Below are 18,301 nucleotides of genomic sequence, written 5' to 3' on the forward strand. Positions count from 1 at the left end.
GAGGAACTGTATTAAAGGGTCGCGGCATTAGGAAGGTTGAGAACCACAGGCTTAGAGAGTCAACTGCTGATTCTCTACACATACAAGTAACATACAACATTAGTAACTGAACATGGGCTCTTCTAAGCTCATCTTTCACTTTTCCGCTTTCCAAGGAAGAGGGATGGTTCACTTCTCTGAGGGCTCCTGTCAGAGCAACAGCTGAAGGGTCAGTCCTAAATTAAGGTGACCAGACATCCCGCTTTTGGCGGGACAGTCCCGATTTTTAACAATTTGTCCCGCGTCCCGAGGTGTTTTAAAATTGTTAAAAATCGGGACATCTGGTCACCTTATCCTAAATGGCAACGGACACTCAGCCTCGGGTAGGAATCAACAGGGAGAGGCAGAACCGTGACACTGGGGGGTGACACCCGTCTGGCCGAGGCAGCACATACTCTGCTACCGGATGACCAGACCTGATTTTTCCCCCCAAAGCTGGGATTTTATGTGAACTGCTCTGGCTTCTGTATTTAAAGTTAGTTTAACTTTTTAGAAAAAGTATTACACTGTTCAGACCAGCATATATGTCTGTGGGCCTGACTTCTGCCCTATTGATCACTTGGTTAATGTGTCTCCGACCCAGGGTGACTTGAAAAGCATGGCTATAGGCGAGTTCATTTTCCCATCTCCTGAATCTGGGCTGGTCTTGTGACTCACCATCCCAATAGAATGTGCCGGAAGTGACCTTGTACCAAAGCTGGGCCCCAAATGGCCTTTGCCATTTGGCCTCTGAAACCCTCCGGTTGAGCCTCCAACGTGACAATTGAAGCTACGAATGACCCCAGATAAGACCAGCAAAAGAACCGCCCAGCTGAGCCCAGCTCACATTGCAGAACTGTGAGGAAATCAACGATGGTTCTTTTAAGCTGTATGTGTGGGGTGTTGGTTATGCAGCAATAGATAACTGATACATAGCTCATACTCTTTCATCATCTTTATTTATTTGTTTACTTTTATCTCTCTCCCCTGCTCATCCCGCTCCCCACACACTTCCTGGAATGCTGGCTCCATTAACCCACGGACCTTGTCTGTCTGGTTCCCGGTTGGGTTCCCAGTACCTCATACAATGGCCAGTGGGTGCTCAGTAAATATCTTTTGAAAGGATGTTGTAAATGAGTGGTGACGGGAACCAGCTTCCTAGACTTATGGCTCCTCTTCCATCATGATTTTTTAATTGATGATTGATTGATAATCCCCACCTGAGGATATTTTTTTACTGATTTTCAGGGAGAGTGGAAGAGAGAGGGGGAAAGACAGAGCAAAACATCGGTGTGAGAGAAACATCAATTGGCTGCCTCCTGCAAGAACCTCGATCTGGAGCTGGACTGGTGAGGAGCCTGCAACCGAGGTACATGCCCTTGGCTGGAATCAAACCCAGACCTTTGGTCTGTAGGCCGACGTTCTATTCACTGAGCCAAACTGACTAGGGCCATCACGTTATTTTAAATTTAGGGAGTTGTCTTAGAAGAGCTGTCGCCAACCTTTCGGACCTCACAGACTACCGGTGGCCTGTGGACGGCTGCCTTAGACCCTGGCAGGTACGTTATGTCAGCCACATCCCATTGCAAACAGAGAAGAGGTCTGGTCTCACACGTGGGCAGGCTGGCGTGGGTTCCGGAGCCCTCCACCCCTCCGAGCCCAGCTGCCTCCGCAGGGGAACAGAGGCTGGTCCAGGCAGGGCTGCCTGTGGTGCATCCCGCTCTGTGCCTGGCCCGTGGAGGAGCCGGGAATGTGGTCCCTCGATGTGGGGAGGAAATGCTTGTCTTTCAGAGAGCAGAGGACGGTCTGGCTGATGCTGGCACACTTCCTCTGTCTGCTGTCTGTCAGCCTCTAACTCTTCCTCTCGCCAGGCCCAGGCCTCAAGCCCCTGCAGGTGCCCCTTTCCCTTCACCTCTCCCCCCAGCACTGCCAGCTGCCCCTCGCCAGGGGCGAGGGCCACGGCAGTGCCCCCTCCCAGAGAGTGCTCCTGGCCACGTCCGGGGACCCGTCACCACAGCAGCAGGACTGTTGTGGTGGAGCCGCCACTTCTTACAGCCCCACTCTGCCTTCCATCATTTGAATCCTCACAACAACCTGGGGGGTATTTTCAGATGAGGAAACAAAGAGCCAGAGAGCTGGAATCGTTTGTAAAATGGAATAAAGAGCCCTGGTGTGTCCTCTTTTGTGGGAAGGGAATGAGAGTGGCTTGGAAGGGGTGGGCCTGGACCAGAGACAGGAGCCCCTGCATCCTCCCAGGAGCTGGCTTTCTCCTGCGTGTCCCGGGGAAGCCAGGGCCCAGCACGTGACTTAGAAAGAACCGGGCGGGCCCCTTCCCGGGAATTCTCGGGGACTCGGCCCCGCCAGTCAGTCCGGGCGGAGCTGCCACAGCCCTTGGCAGAGGCCGGGCCGGGATGACTTCATGTTTGCATTAGGGACTCTCGGGATGGGACAAGGCTTGTCTTTATTTCGGGGCTGCTGACCTTAGTCAGAGTGGGTGACCTCCCTCCTCCCTCGACGCCGAATAGAGTGACATGGACCCAAAGGCCACCTGAGCAGCACCCCGGCACTTCCCGGCCCCGCTGGGTGCCGCCCACTGTCCTTGGCCCGGGACACCTGCCTGCGTGGAAACGCTGGCCCCGGGCAGCTCAGCTTCGCTCGAGTATTGCATGCACCTGGGGCGCTCTGGCAACCACCCCCACCCAACCTCCGCCCGAGACCAATGCAAGGTGAGCGTTGGTGTTTTTCTATAGCTCCCAGGGCTAATACCCCTGTGTTTAAAAGCCCGAGTTTGTTGAGCACTTACCTTGTAACCCGGCTCTCAGATTCCATCTACATAAATGTTAATTCACGTATCTTCACAGGGTCCTCTGGAGGTAGGTCCTGTGATCTTCCTCCCCATTTTACAGATGAGGAAACTGAGGCGCGGGGTGGTAAAGTCGTTTCCCCGTTGCTATCGAGTGGCAGGCCCAGGATTGAATCCAGAACCTGTGCCACACATTGCTGCCAGGTGGGGTAGGACCGGCCTCGTGCACAAAGGGAGGAGAAGACGGCCTGGCAATCAAAGTGGGCCACAGGCCAAGCACAGATGTCACTGATGGGGGAAATGCTGAGGTTTTTCGAGTGCGAACAGTCTTGAGTTCGAATCCCAGGCCTGTCCCTCCCCAGTCACGTGACCCCGAGAGAGGACGTTGTTTGACATTCCTGTGCCTCGGTCTCCCCAGGGGTGAGCAAGGAAGAGAGCTGGTGAGAGCAAATGGAACACACCCAGCTCAGGGCCGGGCAAATGGGATCGCGGGTGTTCGGTGAGGATTGATCCTGCACCTGCCCTTCCTCCCCCACCTCCTGTGACCGTCCCTCAGGGGTGTCTCCAGAGAGACCACCTGCAGGGACTCCCCCAGACCTGCTGAGTCTTCAGAAAGCGCCTTTAGTCCGGGACCGGCCCACAGAGCCGAGAGGGGTCTGTTTTGAAAGGATGTTTATTGGAAAAGGCTGTTCTTCCCCAACCAACAAACGGCCTTCCTTTCATCAGCAGCCCTGCCGCACAGACGGATTTGCCCAAACCTCCTCCCTTCCACCAAGTCCTGTGTTCCTCTGGCGGGAGTGGCGGGCTCCAGGACACCTAGGGATCCCCGAGGGCCCGCCCCGCAGCCCTGGAGGCCACGCAGGAACTCGGGGTGCGCACGTGCCAGGCCCTACGCCTTTGGCATCAACCACTTTCACTGCTGCTCACGCGAGGAGCCACCTGCTGAGCTGCTCAGGGATGGCGGAAGGTAAGTGGCTCCCCTCTGCTCGCGGTCCGAGAGCATTCGAGCCCCGTTAGAACTTTCCCTCTGCTCCAGGATCTGTGAGGGGCCCGTGTGCTAGAGCAGTGGTCAGTAAACTGCAGCTCGCGAGCCACATGTGGCTCTTTGGCCCCTTGAATGTGGCTCTTCCACAAAATACCACGTGCGGGCGCACACGTACAGTGCGATTGAAACTTGCACAGAGGTCGGTTTTCGGCTCTCAAAAGAAATTTCAATCGTCGTACTGTTGATATTTGGCTCTGTTGACTAATGAGTTGCCGACCACTGTGGTAGGGGGGCTGTGCTCTGGCTCAGCTGAGGGACCAGGAAAGCAAAGGAGAGACAGCACTGGCCTCCGGGTCCAGCCCAGGGTCACCGGGTGTGCACCTGCGGAACTGTGCGGTGTTAGGCGAGGGCGTTCATCTCTGGGAACCTCGGTTTTCTCATCAGAAAAATAGGCTTAAGTAGGAGTAATTCTAGTCACTAAATATTTAATACTGTGATTATGGTGGGCTACTGTGAATTCAATATCTAATAAATAATACCCAATATCAATAAAATATTCATAATGTGTAGTAGGTACACCCATTTAGATAATATCTAGTAAATAACTGGAAGTGGCAGTTATATCCATTAAAGTAATTTTAATACTGTGCTCATGGGGGTTACTGTGAATCCCAGGTAGATGCCATAAAGACTGCCTGTAGGCTGGGGGGGGGGGAGGGGGGGGAGGTGATGGAGGGGGGGGGTGAGCAGGGCAGACCCCTAGTGATGGGGACAGAGCATTGAAGTGAAAAACATTGATTTCTGTGCTCTGTGGCTTTTTTCTCTTCTGCTGGGGACCGGCCATCTCCTTGGGACTGCCTCCCCCAGCCCACGTGCAGAGGAAGGATCTTTCTCCCCACACCGCCCCTCCCGCCCTGCCACAAACATCCAATTATCTGGCTGAGAGGCAGATCCGGCATCAGGCTGCGGGCGGTGAAAGTGTCCAGCAGAGGGCGCCCCACACCCACTGGGCGGAGGGTTTCTCTGCTCCCAGGCCAGTGGGGGTTCTGCGAGCATTTCACCCAGCGGTGCCTGGCACAGGACCCTTTTCCTCGATGCCCGTTTGTCCATCCAGGCCACTGTCATCTCTCCCCTGGACGATCCAGACCTCCTCTGGCCCCCTGAGCCCCCAGACAAGTCTGGCCACCTGCATCTTCCTTCCACAAGAACCCTGCTGTCACCTCCTGCCTCTTAGAGGATGTGGGCCGCTGTCCCTCCCCCTGCAGGACACCGGCAGGCTCCCAACTGGCTCCCTCCCGGCCTCCGATCTTGGCCCCTCCTGTCCTTGCCCACCCTGAAGCCGGATCAACTTTCTAAAATGCAAATCTGGTTGCGTTGCTCCCTGCTCAGCGTTGACCAACTGCTTCCCATTAAATGTGGGATAAAGTTCCAGCTTCGTGATGTGATGGATGGGGCCTTCGGACAGCAGGCCAGTGCCTGGCTGGCTCATCCTCTAAGCCTCTAAGCCACAGCCAGGGCCCAGCCTGGGGGGTCCAAGCAGATTGGGAATGTCACATTCCTCTTTTTAAAAAAAAATATATTTTATTGATTTTTCACAGAGAGGAAGGGAGAGGGATAGATAGCCAGAGACATCGATGAGAGAGAATCATCGACCAGCCACCTCCTGCACACCCCCCACTGGGGATGTGCCCACAACCAATGCACAGGCCCTTGACCAGAATTGAACCTGGGACCCCTCAGTCCGCAGACAGATGCTCTATCCACTGAGGCAAACCGGCCTCGGCTCACACTCCTCTTGATAGTTTTAAAATACTTTCCCGTTTATCGAGCAGGAAACGACGTTCTTATTCATGTAGAGGCCGTCCCTCTCGTGGTAGACACGAGGGCTTTAGAACATGCGCTCTGTCCGGATGGCCCGCCAGTCCATCTGGAAGTCTTTCATCTGACATTCCTCGCCCCCCCCACCTCCTCGGAGGGGGGCGTCGGCCACTCACAGGCCTTTAAGACTGGCTTCATCTTAGGGGGCGGGGGGGGGGGGGGTGTTTCAGCTTCAAAGTCTTTTTCCCAAAAAGAACCTCCCCATTCCTGACCCAGCAGGGCAGCCGCATGCTGCTCCCAGAACTGCTGTCCCCACCAGGACCCGCCCAGGGGGGTCAGCAGCAGGCCAGGGGCATAAGCTCCCCTTGAGGGCGCTGCTCTGCGGTGTGACATCCGGGTCCCCTCTCCTGGCTCCTCCCCGAGGAGTGCACGCTGCTTGGTGGGCCCTGGGCTGGCTGGTCCCTCTGTTCCTGGCTCAGCATCCTGAACCCTTTGCCCACCTCCTGACTGGGGGGCTCACAAACATTCAGACCCAGTGTGGTTTTTGTTTTGGTTTTGGTTTTTTTGTTTAATAAAACTGATACTTTATAATATGACTTTCTATTCTGAAGTTGGAGTCATAAATATATAATTCATGAGTCCATGTGATTCCCAAAACATTGATATAATGCCCTCACCAAAATAGAAAGGACGAGGATTGAAAGGAAGGAAACGTGCATGGAATGGTAGGCGGGAACACTGGACCCCCTTGGAGAAATCCAGGAGGCACAGGCAGGCCCCGGCCACCGGTGCGGACGGTCACAGGTGTGCCCGTGGGTGAGGCCGTGGGTGACGTCATTTTCCGAAATGGTGACCGGCTCTTGGTGACCGTCCAAACGAAACCAAGAGCAGCCTTCCCGCCACAGACACAGTGGCTGCCCTCCCGGGAATGCAGCGACTATTGAAGCTGGCCAGGAAATGGAATTTGCGTTTTTATGTGAAATGAAAGGAGATTCCAAGTGCAGATACTCTCTGACAGGGTTTCGCCTACGTGATCGCCCGGTGAGACGTCAGACTGTCACATAGGATGTGGACTGGCTTTCTGTCCTGGGGGACCAGCCGGCCCATTGCGGGATGTCTAGCCTCCCCGCCCGCGGCTACCACCACTACCGTGGCTCCCGCACACGTTCCTGAGACCAAGCCCAGATCCACAGGGGCTCTGCTGCCTCCAGGAGAGCACAGGCTTGGGGGTCAGGCCGTCCCCATGCCCCGTCTTGACTCAGTGCTTTTCCCTCTCTCCTCCTCAAGGGAGCAGCTTCTTTCTGGGATCTCCACGCACCCGTCATTCCTCCAGGAAGCCCACCCTGATCCCTCGCCCCGCCTCCTTAGCTTGTCCATCTCTCTCCAGAAAGCCAGAAACCGTCACCCCTCCCACCGACCCCCAGATCCCCCTCAGCGCCTGGCACACAGTAGGCCCTCAGTCAATGTCTGTCAAAGACCAGCTTCCTCGTGGTGGCTCCTGGCTCTGTGCTGAGCTCACTGGGTCCTCTCATCAGTCCAGGCGTGTTCTTATTCCCATGTTTCATGGGGAAGCGGAGCTCAGAGAGGCCGGGGACATGCCCAAGGTCACGCGGGGAGCTGGGATACAAACGTGGAACTTACATCCTCTAGGAAGCATTTTCCATTCTCCCTACCACCCTCCCAGCACCCCCAGCCCTTTCCCTCAGTCTCAACCACAGGCCCCACCAGCCACAGCCATGCCCTGCCCTTTGAGGACTCCAGCCTTCCCCTTTCCCTCCTAACCCGCCCCCCCCCCGCCCTCTTCTCCCCCCACCTCACCTCCCCCAGTTCCTGAGAATGACCGTGTTCCCTCCTCCCAGCCTTCCCCTCTCCACCCCCACCACCACGCCCTGACCCATCCTCCAGGCCCTTCTCCTCCAGGCCCTTCTCCTCCAATACTGCTCCCTCACTCCATCCCACTTCCCCCATCCTGAGCCCCAAGCTCTGCTCCCTGCCCTGCCCCTGGCCCTGCCCCTGCCCTGCAGGCTGCAGTGTTTGAGCCTGGATTCAGGCCTCCTCCAATGGCGGACTTTCGAGACTGGTGTCCATGTTACTCCCTTATTTGCTCCCAAGCCCCTCCCTGGAGTGCCAGCTGGACCTGTGGCCCATTGGTGACCACATGTCTGAGCCCCACACGTGGCTGGGCTCTGTGGAACCAAGTAACTGAAGACACACCGTGGGGAGCAGAGGAGAAGGCGGGAACACAACTTCCCTGAGACGGCGAGGAAGCTGCTGACGGCTGACAGGCCTGGTGTCCAGCACCAGCTCTGCACTGCCTCTATGAGCTGAGAATTTGGAAGCAGATGATCCTCAAGTCCCTTGCCTTTCTTAGTTTGGGATTCGTCCCAGGCCAGAGCATTCTAAAATGAGGGCTCTAGCCCTTCGTAGGGGATCTCCTGCCGCACCAGCATTGTTTCTTGTTTAAAATTAAGGTATAGCATATGTGCCTTAACATGAACAGATCTTGAGTGTCCAGCTCCATGATGTTTTGTACGTGTTTATTCAGAGAAATTACCATGGAGATCAAGATGTGGGACTTGAGCCCCTACCGGTTTGGCTCAGTGGATAGAGCATCAGCCTGAGGACTGACCGGCCCAGGTTCGATTCTGGTCAAGGGCATGGACCTTGGTTGCGGGCAAATCCCCAGTAGGGGGTGTGCAGGAGGCAGCTGGTCGATGTTTCTCTCTCACCGATGCTTCTAACTCTCTATCCCTCTCCCTTCCTCTCTGTAAAAATCAATAATATATATATATATATATATATATATATATATATATATATATATATATATATATATATTTTTTTTTTTTTTTTTTTTTTTTTTTTTTTAAAGTGGTGGGACTTGAGCCCAAATCTCCTGCCCGAATCCCGTCCCAGCCCGCACCCTCCCAGGTAGCCCTGCGCTGGCCTGCACCGGCAGGTCTGTCGGTGAGCTTTGGGCAAACGGAACCCCACGGGGTGTGTCTGTGTCGGCTCCTTTCACTCGGTGGTCATGCTGGCTGTGTGACTCCGCATGTGGCAGGTCACTAGTCCATCCGTCTGTTCTGCCACATCACCGAGTCTGAGGGTCCCGTTGTATTCGGTGCCACTGCCAGATCCTTTCCCTCTGCTCTTGCCAGACCTCTAGGTTGTTTGCAGTTTGGTGTGCTTATGAGTAAAGCTTCTGTGAATATTTTTGTATATGTTACATTTATTTTGAACAGGTAAGGTGATCCTATGTCCTCCTCCGCCCCACCCCCATCCCCGCCCCAATTCCAAAAGGTGCTGTGTTCATTTCCTAGGGTAATTGTAACAAATTATCACAAGCTAGGGCGTTTAAAACAACAGAAATGGCCCGGCCGGTGAGGCTCAGTGGTTGAGCGTTGACGTGTGTAACATAAGGTCCCAAATCAATTCCCGGTCAGGGCACATGCCCAGGTTGTGGGCTCCATCCCCTAGTTGGGGGGAGGGGGCATGCAGGAGGGAGCCAATCAATGATTCTCTCTCATCGTTGATGTTTCTATCCCATCTTCTCTGAAATCAGTAAGAATATATTAAAAAATAAATAAGACAACAGAAACTTATCTTCTCAGGGTTCTGGAGCCTGGGAGTCTCTATCCCTCTCCCTTCCTCCCTGTAAAAAAAAATCAATAAAATATATTTTTAAAAAATAAATAAAGACAATGTGGGGGGGGGCGAAAAACCACCTTTAATTTTTAAAAATCGTTCCTTATTCGCAGCACCCCTACCTCACTGCCTATCCCTTTCCAGCCTGTCCTCAATCAGGAGCATTTTGCAAAACTGCCGGCAGAAGGCACACATCATCTCTATCCTGCTCCTCACCCAGGGAGAGCGTTCCGTGTGGCTGCAGTCATGCATCCGCTGCGTGTCGTGCCTGAGCGACGATGTCCCCAGGCAGCTGGGCCGCCGTGTACAGAGCCGTCGCCCTATGTGGGCTCCGCAGGTGTATTTTCTCTCCAGATAGTGCTGCAGAGAACATCTCCTCTGCAAAAGCTTTTTAATAATAAAAGATAGGATAATTTCCTTAGGATGGATGTCTAAGCATAGCACTCGTCAGTCACAGGCGAGGAGCAATTTCACGGCTCAGTACAAATTGCCACGTCGCTTTTCCAAGAAGACGGTGGCATACCAACCCAGGGTGGAGGACCAGCCACTCTTATCAAAAAGACACATCGGGGGGCTGTGACCTGGCTGCCTTTGACTTCTCTCTCTGCCCCTCCCAGCCACCATGGACTCTGCGGGACCCGGCGGGGAGCCCTGGATCCCCAGGATGTGGAGCGTTTGGTGCAAAGCCAAGCCTGACCCAGGCAGACGGGGAGGAGGTGGTCAGCTTGGTGAGAGGCGGGCGGCATTTTGCCCACAGAGACCTGTGAGGAGAGAAGGAGCCGAGTGCAGGGCTCACCTCCTGACCCGCTGCTGCTAGAAGTGGGGGGCGGGGATCGTCTGCTGGTCAAATACTGGGGACCTCACCCCCGGTGACACACTGACACAAGGGGGCACCCTAGTGCCCAGAATTGGGCCACGCGCAGTAGGTGCTCACCAAATAGGCGCTCGTGAACTCATGGCTGGTCTGATCCTGCTCACACATCCGCTGCTCTCCTGGTCTAGTCTACATGGGGTAAAATGGCACTTTCATCATAGTTTCTTTTTGTTGTTGTCAATTCTTACCCAAGCATATTTTTCCATTGGTTTTTAGAGAGAGTAGAAGGTAGAGAAGGAAGAGACAGGGGAAGGGAAAAAAAGAGGAAGAGAGAGGGAAAGGGGGGGAGAGGGAGAGAGAGAAAGGAAGGAAGGAAGAAAGGAAAGAAGAGGAAGGAAGAATAAAAGGAAGAAAGGAAGAAAGACACACTCCCACTTGCCTTGACTGGGGCCAAGGATCAAACTTATCAAACTTGCAACCCAGGTACATGCCGTTGACCAGGAATTGAACCTGCAACCCTTCGGTGCATGGGACAACGCTCTAACCACTGAGCACACAGGCCAGGCCTCATCATAGTTCCTTGGACAGTTAGTCAGCTGCCCTGGGCAGAGGCAGTCACCAGGCGTCTATGTTTAAGACCATCACAGGAGCCTGTTTCAATATATCTCCCTCTTCCTTCCCCTCTGAAATCAATAAAAGTATCCTGGCTAATAAAAGGGTAATATGCAAATTAACCATCACTCTGTCACAAAAGTGGTGGCACCCATAACCACAAGATGGTGGCACCCAGTCCTCTCAGCCCCACCGGATTCCCCCAGTCCTGGAGGGGTGGCTGCTGAGAGCCGGCAGTGAGTGGCCTGGCGGAATGCCTGCTTCGTCGCCCCAGAGATGAGGCAAGCATTTGGCTCCCAGTTGCGGATGGGCCTCTGGGCAGCAGGTGTGGAGCGGCCTGGCCCTGCAGAGAGTTACTGGCAGACGGATTCGTACGCAGGGCTCCTAGTATTAATAATAATAATTGCCAAAACTGGTTTGGCTCAGTGGATAGAGCGTCAGCCTGGGGACTGGAAGATCCCAGGTTTGATTCCAGTCAAGGGCACGTACCTTGGTTGTGGGCACATCCCCGGTAGGGGGTGTGCAAGAGGCAGCTGATCAATGATTCTCTGTGTTCGATGTTTCTAACTCTCTATCCCTCTCTCTTTCTTTCTGTAAAAAATCAGTAAAATATCCCTCTTTTTTTATGGAGATAAACATCACAGAACACAAACCACTTAAATAATAATAATAATGATAATAATAATAATAATAAAGGGCCATCACATGGCCTCCCCATCATGGCCCTGGTCCCTGTCACATCCAGCAGACCCCCTCTCAAGAACACTTGCTCCCTGTCGTTTTCAGGACTTCATGGGTTGGCCAGGTGGGAACTCCCAGACCCCGCTCAGTTCCCGCACCCCCCATCCCCCGAGGCCCCCGATGTGTGCAGGTGGAGGTGGGAATTTTGGCCTCTCCTCAGGTTGAATGTTTCCTTTTCCTTTTTTTAAAATTATGGAACGCTTCACGAATTTGCGCGTCATCCTTGCGCTGGGCCGTGCTAATCTTCTCGGTATCATTCTAATTTTAGCGTACGTGCTGCTTAAGTGAACACAAGGCTGAACATGTCCTATAAATTTATTTACTCTTTGATTTTCCTCCTGCGAGTTTCCAGGCTCTGGGAGTTTGCACACTTTTTTTGCTGGAAACTGGGTTCATGTGTCTCACTGGCAGTTTCTTTCTTGGCATATTTTTGTTCTTTTCTATTGCCATGATGTGAAAGCTGAATTTTTCTGTTTCTTTATGAACAAAAAACAGGGAGAGAAAAATTGCCATGCTGTGTTGTTCTTTTGAAGTGTGTGTGTGTGTGTGTGTGTGTGTGTATGCGCGCGCGCGCCCGCGCACGCACGCACACGCGCGCACCTGAGTGTGTGAGGGAGTGTGTGTGTACGCATGCCCATGCTGGCAAATATGGGTAAAATGCTGCTTTCTGAAACGCACCTGTGTGTGGAGAAATGCCTGTAGTGTGGGGCTGAGAGAGGGGGTGAGGTGTGCCCAGGGATAGCCAGTGAATTAAGATGCACTCACTCAGCCCTAGCTGGTTTGGCTCAGTGGATAGAACACTGCCCTAAAGGGTCCTGAGTTCAATTCCGGTCAAGGGCACATGCCTGAGTTTCAGGTTCAATCCCCAGTAGGGGGAGTGCAGGAGGCAGCTAATCAATGATTCTCATCATTGATGTTTCTTTCTCTCTCTCTTCCTCTCCCTTCCTCTCTGAAATCAATAAAAATATATTTTAAAAAAGAAGAAGCACCCAGACTCTTGAGGGCTCCTTTGCGTGAATTCCACCCCTGTCCCTCACCTAGTGGACACTCAATGTTTATTGAATGCATGAACTTTATCTCATTTCTTTCCATCCTTTTAAAGAACCACAACAGTCTTTTTGTTGTTGTTATTGTTGTTTGTTAATCCTCACCCAAGGATCTCTTTTTCCCATTATTTTTAGAGAGAGACGGTTGGGCTTGAGCCCAAATCTCCTGCCCGAACCCCACGGCTCTAGGGGGTTCTGATCACACTCAAGTTGGAGAGCTGCTGCCCTCGGGTGGGTGGTTTCAGGCAGTGAGACACCTGGGAACTGGTGTCCGGGCCTCTGCCCTTCTGTGGCTCCCAGAGGATCCCCTGCCCCAGGGCCATGCTCTCAATCCTGGCAGCACTGTGTGGTCATTGCAAGCTTTAAGGAATAACAATGCTCAAGCTCCAACCCAGAGACCCCAATTTTATTGGCTGGGAGAGGAGGCATTGATGTTTGTATCTCTCTCTCCTCTCCCTTCCTCTCTGAAATCAATAAAAATATATTTTAAAAGAAAGAAATGCAGAGTCTCAGGTTCCCGGATCTATATTTTGACGAGATCCCAGGGGACCTGTGTGCACAGAAAAGCTTGAGAGGAAGCACTAGTTACAAGTCAAAGTTAAAAGCGCACATTGCGATCCAGAGGGTCTCAGGTGGGATCAAGATTCTCCTGCCTTTCTGACAAACTCCAGGTGAAGCCGATGTTGCTGGTCCAGGGACCACACTAGGATGTATACCCAACAGTTAAACTGCCCGAGGATGCCTGGGCATCTTGAACTTTATCAGGTGTATTAGTGTCCCAGGGCCTATGTAACAGAATACTACCGGCAACAGAAAGTCTTTTCTCGTGATTCTGGAGGCTGGAAGGCCAAGGTCAAAGTGTCTGCAGACTGTTCCTGGGACCTCTCTCCTTGGCTTATAGACGATATCTTCTCCCTGTGTCCTCACGTGTGTGTGTGTGTGTGTGTCTGTCTATCTTCATCTCCCCTTCTTTTTAAAAAAATATATTTTATCTGATTTTTTTACAGAGAGAAAGGGAAAGGGATAGAGAGTTAGAAACAGATGAGAGAGAAACATCCATCAGCTGCCTCCTGCATACTCCCTCCTGGGGATGTGCCCACAACCAAGGTACATGCCCTTGATTGGAATCGAACCAGGGACCCTTAAGTCCACAGGTCGACGCTCTATCCACTGAGTCAAACCGGTTAGGGCATTCATCTCCCCTTCTTAAAAGGACACCAGGCATATTGGGTCAGGGCTCCCCATTATGACCTCTTCTTATCTGAACTACCTCTTTACAGGCCCTGTCTCCAAGCAAGTCACATTCTGAGGTGCTGGGGCAAGTGCCTCCACATGTGAATGAGGTTGGGACACACTTCGTCCTTCAACACCAAGTGAGGCCATTGCTTTCCAACCTGTGGCACCATCTCACACCTGCCAGCAGGACGTCATTCAATGTGCACCCTCCCCCCCAGTGTTTTAGTGAGATTGAGTTTATATGTTTTGCTTCTGCCTCAGGGAATTCCCTATTTACCTTGGCTCTTCTTTATTTTTTTCAGTTGGGGTTAAGCATATCCTTCGTATCATTTTGTAGGAATTCTTTGTAAAGCCTGGATTCTTACCTGCATTAAGACATATCTCATCTTTACACCAGAGTGTCGGTATTCTTGACTCAGAGGCTTTCCAATTCGAATGTACTCGAACGCACTGGGCACCGGGGCTTATCTTGTTTAAGAAATCCTCCCCTACACCAAGGCCATGGAAATGCTCTCTGATGTTTTCTACTAAATTAGTTCAAGTTTTGTTTCTCACATCTTGGCTTCGGTCCACCGGGAATGATTGGAGTGTGTGACGCATGAGAAGAATCTAATCTTGTTTTCCCACCTGCCATGTCACTGGGAGCGCCCACCCCAATCCATGCTCTGCTTCCCCTGTGGGCTGCGGCCTGGACATCCCGTCCCCCCGCATCAACACCCACTGCGCCCCAGGCTCCCCTCTGAAAGGCCTGAGCCCTCGGCACAGTGGTGTGAGTGGGAGCCTGCAGCGGGGGCTGTGTCCTTCTGGCAGGGGCTGCGGAGACAGGGACGGTGTTAGCCACCTGTGGCTACCGTAACAGATTGCCACAGCCTTGGTGCCTTAGAATAACAGAATTGTGTTCTCACAATTCGGGACTAGACATCTGGAGTCCAGGTATCAGCAGGACTGATTCCTTCTGGAGACTCCCGGAGGACCCGCCCGGCCTCTCTCTTAGTTCCCAGAGGCAGTCAGCGACCTTGGCATTCCTTGGCTTGTGGGTGCATCACTCCAGTCTCCGACTCCATCCCCACATGGCCTCCTCTTGTGTCTGTTCCCCTTCTGTTCTCTCCTGAGGATTTGCCATTGGATTGAGGGTCCCCCTCAATCCAGGATGAGCTCATCTTGAGATCCTTAATCACATTGGCCAGAACTCGTGGTTTTTGTTGTTGTTTTGTTTTGTTGTTTTGTTTTTCTGAACCAGGTCACATTCCCAGGTCCAGGGTAGATGGACAAATGGACATATCTTTGGGACCACCATTCAACCTGGGGCCAGGTGTGAAATGGGTGGGAAAGGAGCCCTCCTCAACCATCCTTCCCTCAGTAGCATGCACTTCCTCCCGACTCCCAGGCTCAGTGAATGGCACCCAACCCTCTTTTTCCTTTCATTTCCCACCCCTGCTCCCAAATCCACAGTCAGGCTGTCCCACTCTTGGAAAATATGTCTTCAGGAACTGATTCAATAGCATGAAGAACATCCTCTCTTTGTTGTTGCTTTGTTAATAATATTGAAAAGTTGGAAACAACCCCCAGGAGAGGAGGCAATGACTTAATTACTTCAACAACATTCATTCATGCAACCTCACTGAGAGATGGAGACGTGGGCTCCGGGGGAGAGAGCAGGGAACAGGAGGGGAACGTGCCGCAGGTGGGGACCACAGGCCACACAGTGCAGACGAAGGCATGAAGGGAACTCTTGGGTGTGACCCGGGGCCCTCAGCTGGTCTGGGTCTCTGACTCGGAGCCCTGGCATGAGCTGACTCGGTGGACCAGGCAGAGACTGGAGGGGGGAGGTGCAGGAGGAGACAGCCTGCATGAGATCTGCAGGAACCACTCTGTCTCTCTCGGACCCATGAGTAGCCATCCAAATTACAAAAACATGGCCACACAGAAAGGCTTAGACTTAGGCAAAAAATAAAATAAAATAGCATAAGGTATGATTCAGAAGGGCGAAAAAGAGAATTGCCATGTGCTCCAGCAATCCTACATCTGGGCATATACCCCTTAAACAAGCAAACAGGGATTCAAACAAAGAGGGGTGTGTGTGTGTGTGTGTCTGTTCACGGCAGCATTACTTGCAATAGTGAAAAGGAAGAAACAACCTGAATGTCCATCGATGGATAAATGGGTAAACAAGACGTGATTTATATAAAGAGGTAGGGCAAAAGTAGGTTTATACTTGGGAGTTCATGAAACAGAGTTTATTTTTGTATCATTATTTCTTCGATTACATATTTTCCATGTGAACAACTGTAAACTTACTTTTGCTCTCCCCTGTATATACAATGAAATGCTACAAGGGTGAGCCTTGAGGACACGATGCCAGGTGAAATAAGCCAGTCACAAAAGGACGAGTACCGTGGGTTGCCCTCACAGGAGGTACCCAGAGTACTCCGCTTCATAGAGACGGAAAGCAGATGGTGGGAGCGCGGGGTGGGGGGTGGGGGGGGGGGAAATAGGGAGTTAGTGTTTGGTGGGGACAGAGTTTCAGTTTGGGAGACGAAAAGTTCTAAAGATGGTGGTGATGGTTGTACAGAAATGTGAGTATACTTAACGCCATAGAACTGGACACTTAAAAGTGGTCCAAATGGTAAGTTTTGTGTTATGTGTAATTTACCACAATTTTTTTTTCAAGAAGGTTATGAAAGCACCATACCACTAGTATGGTAGCTGATTGGTGCTGAAGGGGTGGGGTGGGAAAAAGGAGAGGGTGTGAGGGGGAAGGAGAGGGCTCAAATCCCAGCCATGCCTCTTTGCACACATGGTCCTTTGTCCATTCTGTGCGCTCTGCTTCCCGGGGCAGGTGCGCTGCTGAGAGACGCAGGCAGATGCTGCCCTCCTGGAGGCTGCAGCCAAGGGGCAGGCGGACTCAATGAAGCCACGTCATCCAGTACGTGCACGGGTTTCCCGTCAGTTACTGGTGTGTGCCCTCCCACACGCCACCTCTCCTTTCCGAGTTTGTTTCCTCCTCTGTACCCGTGGGGACAATGATGACCTAATGGTAATGCCGGAGGATTAATGCGCGTCCCCCCGAATCGCCCAGGTGAGAGCGCTTAGCTCAGACCGGGCTCGTGTGCGTTAGCTCCTTTTCCGTGGAGGTATGTGTGGGGACACACGTAATTTGTGTTGTGCAGGGATGGAGTCAGGCAGTATATATGTTTCTAAGTCATTCAAAAATCTTTTTATTTTTTAATTTCAAAATCCTTTTCTCTGCAGAGAGGATCTAGAAGGATATTCACCAAAAATAAATTTGTGGGTGATGAGATGTCAGATAGGAACTTTTTTAAAAACAATCCCTACTTAGGGATCTACCCGCAGGGTCATCGCGGGCAAATAACCTGACATGTTCCCTTCCTCCACTGCAAGATAACGGTATCCGCCCAAAGGGTGGGTTTCAAAAAATAAACTCTTCGTGATGGGATGTTTCAAACCGACACAAAAGAAGAAGGAATAGTCTAATGAGCCTGTTACCCAGCTTCGTATTTGCCAATCCTGTTTCATCTCTACCTCCCCAACCCTCTCCCTGCTGATTATTTTAATGATTTTTTTTTTTTTTTTTTAGAGAGATATCCATGAGAGAGAAACATCAATTGGCTGCCTGTTGGGGAAGGTGTGAAAAGCAACAGAAACCCTAACAAAGGGCACAAGCGACACACAAGTCATTAGGGATGGAGGGGAGCACGCAGCCCGGCTCCCGGGGCTGGGGCAGATGGGGCAGATGGAGCAAGAGAAAGGGGAGCCTCCCTGGGGACGGACAGCGCAGGCTCTGACAGCCGCGGACAGGTGAGGAATACACACGCACAGGCGTCTTCCGTCAGCTGCGGAGAGAAACGCAGGAGACGGGGGGGGGGGGGGGGGGGGGGGGGGGGCTCTGGGTTGGGGAGGGGCCACCCGTTGCCTCTGTGGTCTTGGGAAAGGATCTTTCTTTGAACCTTAGTTTCCCCCATCTGCAAAATAGGAAGGTGGCTCAGAAGGCCCCTAGGGTTTTGGTCTAGCTCTGGCAAGGCAAATGGTCCTGTCATTGCCCCCTGGGGTTGCAAGAAGGGTCAGGGTTGCTGGGATGTGAATGTGTTGGTGGCCCCTTTAGCACTTCCCCTTTTAAGATGGCGAACACCAGCGGATCCTGGGCTTCAGAGAACAAAGTCCCATTGTGTGTTTCAGCAGTGATCAGTCATCAGGTTAGTATCCCAGCCCTTCTTCTTCTTTAAAATATATCAATATATAAGAGAGTGATAGAGAGTTAGAAACAACGATGAGAGAGAAACATCAATCAGCTGCCTCCTGCACACCCCCTACTGGGGATGTGCCCACAACCAAGGTACATGCCCTTGACTGAAATCGAACCTGGGACGCTCTATCCACTGAGCCGCCTGGTTAGTTTCCTGGCCCTTCTTTTATGTGTCTGCTTTCTTACTCAGTTTTTCAGGACCCGCGAGCAAAGACTAGTCCTTGGAGGCTCGCTGAGAAATCTTACCAGTTATCATGATGATCCTGTATCCCAGTTCATATTGTAGCACTAAGTACTAAGGCAACTAATTTGGTTCAAT

Source organism: Pipistrellus hanaki, assembly GCF_964339955.1.
Source record: "Pipistrellus hanaki genome assembly, chromosome: 15".
In the NCBI taxonomy this organism is placed as follows: domain Eukaryota; kingdom Metazoa; phylum Chordata; class Mammalia; order Chiroptera; family Vespertilionidae; genus Pipistrellus; species Pipistrellus hanaki.